The sequence below is a fragment of the Tenrec ecaudatus genome, chromosome 11 (genome assembly GCF_050624435.1).
Source record: "Tenrec ecaudatus isolate mTenEca1 chromosome 11, mTenEca1.hap1, whole genome shotgun sequence".
Lineage (NCBI taxonomy): Eukaryota > Metazoa > Chordata > Mammalia > Afrosoricida > Tenrecidae > Tenrec > Tenrec ecaudatus.
In genome coordinates, this window is record NC_134540.1 from 99,683,427 (window position 1) to 99,692,343 (window position 8,917).

The following is an 8,917-nucleotide window of genomic DNA, read 5'->3' on the forward strand; positions in this document are numbered from 1 at the left end:
GGGGTGCATTTGAGTGAGAAAAAGGAGTGTCTAGGGTGAAGCTTTGCTCTGCCCTCCGCCTGCTCTACCCACCTCCGCAAGCCCTGGGGTATGGATTAGTCATTCCATTCAGACTTTCAGTTGTTCTCCAAGTTGTCCCAGAACAGACGTTTTTTCTGTCTCTACGGTCTTTTGATGGCCATAAAAGGTAGTGGTGGGATTCAAATAATTTAACAACTATTTCATTGCACTAAAGATAGGTTTCAGAAAAAAATATATATATATACCAAAATTAGCATAGTATTTCATTCAGAAACTAGGTACGCATACATAAAAGAAGGACATATTTATAAAAGACATACACAAAACTAGATTATAAGAGTTTTTAACATTAAAGTAAAACAGTAAAACTACCCAACAAATGACAATAAAACAGCTATTTAATGCATTTCAATATTAATTACTGTCCTCACTTGCAACATTCTTCGCTTTTATCTGAGCACCATGGGCCATGAGATTTGTCCTGAACCATCTTTTCACTGTGGGCTTAGGATCTCATTCCTTTACAAGTAGACCAATTAGACAATAGTCATGACTGTTTCGTATATTAAAAACTGTTAGTGGACTTCCCTTCTCAGTATATATTGTGTTCATTTTTGAAAAATCCCTCCCCGTGTCTGTTGATCATAATGTGTCAGGGGCACTTTGGTCCTCAAGGGGTACCTCTGCTTTCCAATACTTTTTAAAAGGTCTTATGCAGAATATTTTCCCAATGCCTCTACATTAGCTTTGATTGTGGATAAAAGAAATCTGAAAATCATGACAATGCCCATATTCCTTTGGTTTATTGTCTATGGGTTGAGTGGTGAGGATCGTTGTGTTCTTTGTATTGAATTGGAGAGTGACTCTACAGTAGTGGTTACACACTGGGCTGCTAACCACAAGTCCAGCAGTTCTAAACCAACAGTGGTATAAATGGACGATGGGGTTCGTAACCACCGTAGAGTTTCTGTCTGAAAATTTCACTAAGGATAGTTATGAGTTGCCTTGATTGCTGTGAGTTTGGTTAGTTTGGGTGAATATTAAGTTGTAATTCATACCGGAGGCTGTAGATTTTTATCTTTATCAGTAAATGCTTAAAGACGTCTTGGTTATTAGCAAAGACGTCTTGGTTATTAGCAAGTAAGTTTGTACCTTCCAGCTTCTCAGGTTTTTTGTTCAGTAGACAGAATAAATATATTTAACCAAAAATATATCACAAATGCACAGAGGTTGTGATTTTAAACTGTGTAGATCCCTTTGTTCTGTCCCAAGGACTACCTCTATGTCCAAGTACAGCTTCCACATCAGGACAGTTAAGTGCTCTGGAATACCCATTCTTCTCAATATCATCAAAAGTGCATGATCCACATAGTCAAATGCATTTGTATTGTCAATATAACACAACTAACATCTTTTTTGTAGATTTCTTGATTTAATATTCACATATCATACATTTCCATACTTAAAATACTTTCTAAAGGAGTTGTATATGCAACATCACAATCAGTTCTAATGCTTCCATCCTTTCATATATTTCTTTTCTTTTTTTTGGTATACCTCCTGTATGACTTGTCCTGAATCTAGCTTGAATTTATGCCAGCTATCATTGTACTTCTACGTTTTTAAATGCCCCCACCAAAATATTACTTGTTAGTGATATTAATGAGAATGTTTGACAATTCTTGGTCTATGGAACCACTTTTCTTGGAATGGGCACACATACGAATCTCCTCCAATCGATTGATAGGTAGCTGTCTTCTAAATATCTTAGCAAAATATGCTTCCATTGCTGCATCAGTTTGTTGAAATATTTCCAAAGATAATCTGTCAGTTCCTGGGGTGTTGGTTTTTGCTAATGCCGTCGGTGCAGTGAATACCTCTTTCAGTATCGTTGGCTCATAATCACATGCTAACTCTTGAAGTGGTTGAATGTGGACAATTTTTTGCCACTCCGAATTCATTTGATGTTCATTTGAAGCTTCAAATATATTACAATATTTATCCCACATAATATTTTAATATGGTACTTAAGACTTGAATTTTTTTCTCTAGATCTCTCAACTTCAGATTTGTTGAATGTGCTCTTTCTGTTTGAATTCCTAACTCCAGGCATTTCTAAGTTTTACTACATTGTTTTCCCTTATCGTCTCCAGTTACATTTTAAAATCTGTTCATCACTGCATTGTTGTTTCTTCCATTTGCCACAGTGAATAATGAATCTCAGAATTTCTTCTGGCATCCCATTTAATCTTTTCTTTCCTCTTATTGTTTTCATGATCTTTTGATTTCTTTATGTCTGATGCTCCCGATGTCATTCCATATTTCCTCTGGTCTTCAGTCATTATTGAGAAATGCATAAAATCTGTCCTTTAAATGGCCTCTGAATTCAGATGAGATATACTTCAGGTTGTATTTTGCCTCTTGTAGACAAGTTTTCATTTTCTTCAGCTTGAAACTTACCTTGCATATAAGTAATTGATGGTCTGTTCCACAGTGGGTTCCTAGACATGTTTTGGCTGATGATACTTGGCTTTTTCTCCCCTTCGTCCTGTGTATTCCATCTAGTGAGGACCACTTGTATAGTCAAAGTTTATGTTGTTGGAAAAAATTATGTTCTTTTAAATAGATATTTACAGTGAAGTCATTGGTCTCATAAAATTCTGATATGAGAAATCTAGTTTCCTTTCTATCCTCAAGGTGATGATTTCCATTTATAAAGCCTCCTTTTGATTTCCAATTTTCACATTCCAATCATCAGAAATTATGAATGCATGTACATTGCATGGTTGAAAAATTCAGGCTCAAGGAGTTGATAAAAGTCTTCAATTTCTTAATCACTACCTTTAATCCTTGTAAGTGTGTAAATATTTTACTATCACAGACAGCATTGAACTTCAAGGTTGATGTTGAAATATTATTCTGGTTATCAATGTGATGTCATTCTCCCTGAAATTGTCATTTCCATCAAAATAAACCATATGATTTTTACTATTAGAAATAGCCAAGATTAGCCCATTTCAATCATTAATGCCTAGGGTACTCATCTTTATGTGTTCCATTTAATTTTTGATGACTTCCAATTTTCCTTAGTACATTCTAGGTTCCAATTATTAGTGGATTTTACTGCTACTTCTCATTTTGAGTTGTGCTCCATCAGCATGTGATATTCCCAAATAGGTTGCTATATTCATAACATTTAGTTTGACTATGCTTTGAAAAAGCAGTTCTTCCGCACTTGTATTTTGAGTGCCTTCAATGCTGAGGGTCCTATCTTTAGGAAGGATGACAGAAAAAGCTCCATTTATGTTCAAAATGTTTTCAGTGACTAATAACTCAGAAGTAGATTGTCTCTTCCTTCTTTTCCATTTGTTATCAGCCTGGAAGTTAAGCTGAAACTTGTTCCCAGCGGGTGACTCTTGATATTTAAAGTAACAGCAGCATAACCTCCAGCATCACAACAATACAAAAGTCATTGCAGTACAACAAATGGAATGATGATTAAGAATGAGGTATTATTGCCCTATTTCCAGAAAATATGAAAAAAATTAGTTTCACCTTAAATATATCAAATGTACTATCTTCTTGTATAGAAGTTGAACTTAGAATAACCTAAATATTTAATGCATATAGTTTTCTTGAACAAGATGAAACCAAGATATAATTAAAAGAGAAATCCCAATTTCTCCAGCCACCAAATATGGTTAGGATTTATAAAGAAGATTAAATGATATACAGAAAAATTAGAGAACTAACCTGACTTTGTATATTTGATCTGTGTGATTAAACTTTTAACCTTGACTGAATTACATTTTATATACATCTGAGTAAAACATTTTAAACAAGTGCTTTTTTCCTCTCAATTTACAATACGAAAGACCTAGCATAAGGATAAGGTCTAGAAGGGGAAAGATACACTTTTCTCTTTGTTCTCTCTTTCGATTGAATTGCAGTTTATAAGACAAGCTAACAAAATAAGTGAAGTGTTACGGTAAGGCATAATCATAAAGAAAACAAAAAGTAGTTCTTTGCATGTAGTCAATATTTAGAAGTTTAAAGTATACAATGTCAATTTTAGAATTCATACTAAATTTCACTTGTTATCTAGGAAAATAATCTTGAATCCTTGAGGAACAGGAAACTCAGCTTCCTTGTAATACATGCATACCTTAGGATTTATCACTAAGCAAATTTAAGAACAATGTCAATCTATGTTGACCATGCAAACCTATAATAAACATAATTTTTCACACTGTTGTAATAATTCTCCTGGACAAGGGAGTGTGTTTTCTTCCCTTTATGAAGTAATTTTCAGTGTAAAAAATGTACAAAAGGGAAATCTTATGTAAAAGAACTAGTGATATAACAGTGTTATTTATAGTTTTCCATGAAATATAATAACAAATAAGACCTTTAATTTACATGAAATACCACCACAAAAAGCAACTGCAATGATTATCTTATGTACGAGGTTTTACCCAAATAACTGAATTTTTTTCCAAAGCTATGTATTATATTTTTTTCAACAAAACAACCTTAACACCTTTACCTTCATGTACTTATCACCTTCAAAGAATTCTCCATTACACATACATTTGTCAAATCTGTAATTCCATTCTTAGAAACATTTTTCAAACATATCTGTTCGGCTGGCTGACAGCACCTACCTCGTTTTTTTCTTCACCTTTTCTATGCTGTTAAATTGCTGTCCTTTCATGTTCTGCATTCATGGGAACAGTAAGAAGTTGCACATATCAAGATCAGATGAGTCGGGTACGTGGGGCCAGAGAGGCATGCTTGTTTATGCCCCAAACTGGTGCACTGAGATAGCTGTGTGGGCAGTACATAGTCATGGTGGAAAACCAGTCCCCTGTCTGCCACAATCAGGCCTTTTTGGAGGCACACTGTTATGCTATCTTTTCAAAACCTCTAAATCGAATGCTTGATTAATGGTTTGATCTGGTGCACAAATTCCAAAAGCACTACAAATCGACATTCTTGTCCATTTGTGAAATTGATGGATGTCCAGAATGAGATTTGTCATCAGTCGACATTTCACCTTTTTTGAATCAAGAAAACCATTTGTACACTTGAGTTGTACCCAAAGCACTGCCCTTGTAAACTGTGTTCAAATTCACAACAGTTTCTGCAGCATTTTCCCTGAGGTTTGAGTGAAACTGCTTTTATGGAAAAATTCAATATGACAAGAGAAAACTTTCAGACAACAACGTTAACTCCGTGGGTTTCTTGATGCTTTCCTAGTGGGAAAAATCTATACCACAAAAGCTCCGCCCAGCTTTCTTCTTCTTTTTTTTGGGCGGGGGTATTGAGGGGGGTTCAACCCTTCATAATATGGTACCATATGTAAAATAAAGTATTAGGGCAAAACATTTTAATTAAATACAAATGATCTGATTATGAATACCATTCACTACCTTTAACTTGTTCTTTAGAGTTTGGGTCTCTAGGAACTTAAAAGCATACAAAAGGGGGACAAAATTAAAAACTGAATTTCATTGCAGTAGTTCCTTCTCCATTGGGCCCACAATTACAATGCGGACATGGGTATGATGTTGCCTGGCATATTGTGTACTGACAACAGGGTCAATTCTCTTCCTGCTGTAAAATGTCATTCCTCCTTCATCATGCAAGAGGTGGAGATAGAGATCAAACTGAAAACACTCTTCATGTTATTGTTCATACAATTGAAGGAGGATGCCCAAGTGCCTCAACTAGCCATTTGAGTTATAATCCTATGATCACTTTACAAAGAATGCCATATAGGAATTCATGACATAATTTTAATTAGTGGGAATTTAATACAGATAACATATAATTCCATATTTAACTAACATCAAATAGCATTTTAAAATTGCTATCACAATCAGTTTCCAGCCATTCTTTTTCTACATGACCTCATTGATATCTGCTCTCTTTTACCACCCCTTATCACTGCACCTCCCTCCCTAAACCACCAATTCTACTTGCTGTACCTGCTGATCCCTGAACCCCTTATTCTACCCTCTTGAATGTGTGATATATGTTTTTCTAGTTTGGGGTATATAAAACTCACGATTTATGAACCTACAGGGACAGCAAATAGAGAAAATATTTTATATTCATAAGCACAGAATGACTATAGAATTATAGCATGCAGTAATTATATATCAAAACAATCATTGAGAAATAATCTATTATGAACCTTGATACAGAAATGTTTTAATATAATAAATAAATAAATGCAACCAATTGAAAGTAGCATTTACAAAGACGAATAAAACTTTATAGTCATTAAATTGACTTAAAGTTCAATTTTCAGTGATCGAGTTGACTTTGACTCATAGGACAGGGGAGCAGTGCCCCTGTGAGTTTCTGAGACTGTAATTCTTTGTTGGAGTCGAAAGCCTCATCGTTCTCCCATGAGCAGCTGGTGGTTTCAAACTGCTGACATTGCAGATAGCTGCTTAACACATAACCACTGTGCCGCCAGGACACCTTTCAATGTACTAGTGAAGCAAATAAGCCACTGGCAAAGTTGAATATAAACAATTCTCTGAGTTGTGTCTAATTTATTATCAAAAATGACTTCAATCTTGTTTGAGCATAAATTAACGAGAATAGAATACTCGTGTTCATTTTTGATGTTTTATGAAAATCCCTTGATTAAATCTGAATGCAATCCCCCCATCCACCCCAAATTAAAATTTTGACAAAGCAATAATGGCTACAGAAGGCCATGTATCTATACAGATTGTTTCTAAAGTAACAAAACAAAGGATAAAACAAAAAAAGGCCATGGGATGCATACTTTTCTTCCTTTATGTACTATACCTTATTTCTGCTTTTTTATGATATTCACTATATTTTAAAGAAAGTCATATCAGATACCATATTCTTGCATTCTGTAACTAGCATTATAAAACTTAAATAAGAAAAGTATACTTCTTGACATTTGATTATATAAATTAATATAGTAATGGCAATGAGATATGTATTTCTTCCCTTCAGAAAAAAATGACATAATTTTAAGATTTCACTCTAAATCTATTACCTTAAAGAGTCCACATTTAATCCACAGATTACTTGTATATTTAGTAGTAGTTGGGAAGAGAATACATATGAAAATAAAAATATTTCATTTTATTTTTGCATTTCTTTCTGTTTTTTGGATTGGTCAATTTATTGTACATGAATTGACATTTCATGTAGGTCAAGTCTGTATCACAAATCTTGTTTAACTCTACTCCTAAATTATTTTTTAATAGCTCCCCCTTTTTTCATTTGACTCTCATCAATTAATTTTATTTTTTCTCTCCCTCTCTTCCCCCCCCCCCCCATTCTATTGGGGGTTCTTACAACTCTTGTTACAAACCATACATCATTTGTTTCTAACATATTAGTAAATATCTTCCATTGTTTTTTTCTAGACATTAACTTTCCTTTCAGCCCTTGGGATCAGCCCCTCTATCATACATTTGCTATCTGACTTAAAAAACACACACAAATAAAATTACTAACCAATCTGACTTACTCTATACATATTATATATAAAGTGAACATCATTTGCCAACAAGCTTATGACATTTAAAACGTTTATGGTATCATATTAAGAAAAAACAAAACAAACATACTTTCACTTCTAAATACTTAAAACAAAATTCTTATACATCCAATTTATTTAATTTTTTGGTCTATTCTGACCCAAGTTTTATTGTACGTAGAATAATTGAAACAAATTTCTGAAGGAAATACCTTTTGTTACAGTTAGTTATTTTGGCAACCTAGATTATTTTATCAATTAACATCTCTACAAATTTGAGATTGCTTTTATTTATTTTGATTATTCAGTTTCTTAAGAATTTTTATAAGGCATAATTTTAAAAAAATCATTTTATTGGGGGCTCATACAACTCTTGTCATAATACATCCTTACATCCATTGTGTCAAGCACAGTTGTACATTTGTTGCCATCATCATTTTCAAAACATTTTCTTACTACTTGAGTCCTTGGTATAAGCTCATCACATTTTCTCCTCTCACCCCCTCCCTTCCTCATGAACAATTGATAATTTATAAATTATTCTTTTTCCATGTCTTTCACTACCTGATGTCTCCCTTTACCCCCTTATCTATTGTGCATCACCATGTGAGGGTGTTATAAGTAGGTCATTGTGATGGGTACCCCCTTTCTCCTCACACCTTCCCCTTACCTTCCTGGTGTAGCTACTCTCAATATTTGTCCCGAGGAGTTCATATGTCCTGTATTCCCTGTGTTTCTAGCTCTGATCCCTACCCATGTACATGCTCTGGTCTAGTCAGAATTTTAAGGTAGAATTAGGGTCATGATACTGGGAGTGAGGAAGCATTAAAGAACCAGAGGAAGGGGTATGTTTCATAGGTGCTATACTGTACCCTGACTGGCCCGTCTTCTAGCAATGACGCTTCTGTAAGGGGTTGTCCAATTGCATAAGGCATCATTTACATGGAAAGTATATGAGAGCTAATTCACTGTTATTTCTGGCTTTAACATAAATGATTAATCACATAGTTTACAAAATATATTTTCATGCTTATCACCACTAAAAGAGGCCAAGCTCTGGCAGCTATATACATCCAGTGAGGTTAACTGAGCCATAAAAAATAAATGCTGATGTATTCATTTCTCCATCTGCTCTACTACTAGATGATTGCCTGTTCTGCTTATCTATTATTATTTGCTTATAAATTATGTATTTATTATTGTATCTTTAGTAATAAAAATTGTGATTTCTAAAACTATAAATGAACAAGAAAGCCCCACTACTACTCTATAAATTCATTCATAGAGCAAAATAAACTAATACACTATTTACTTATTTTGCATAGTGAAACAAAAATGTGTTTATTGACATACCTAAAC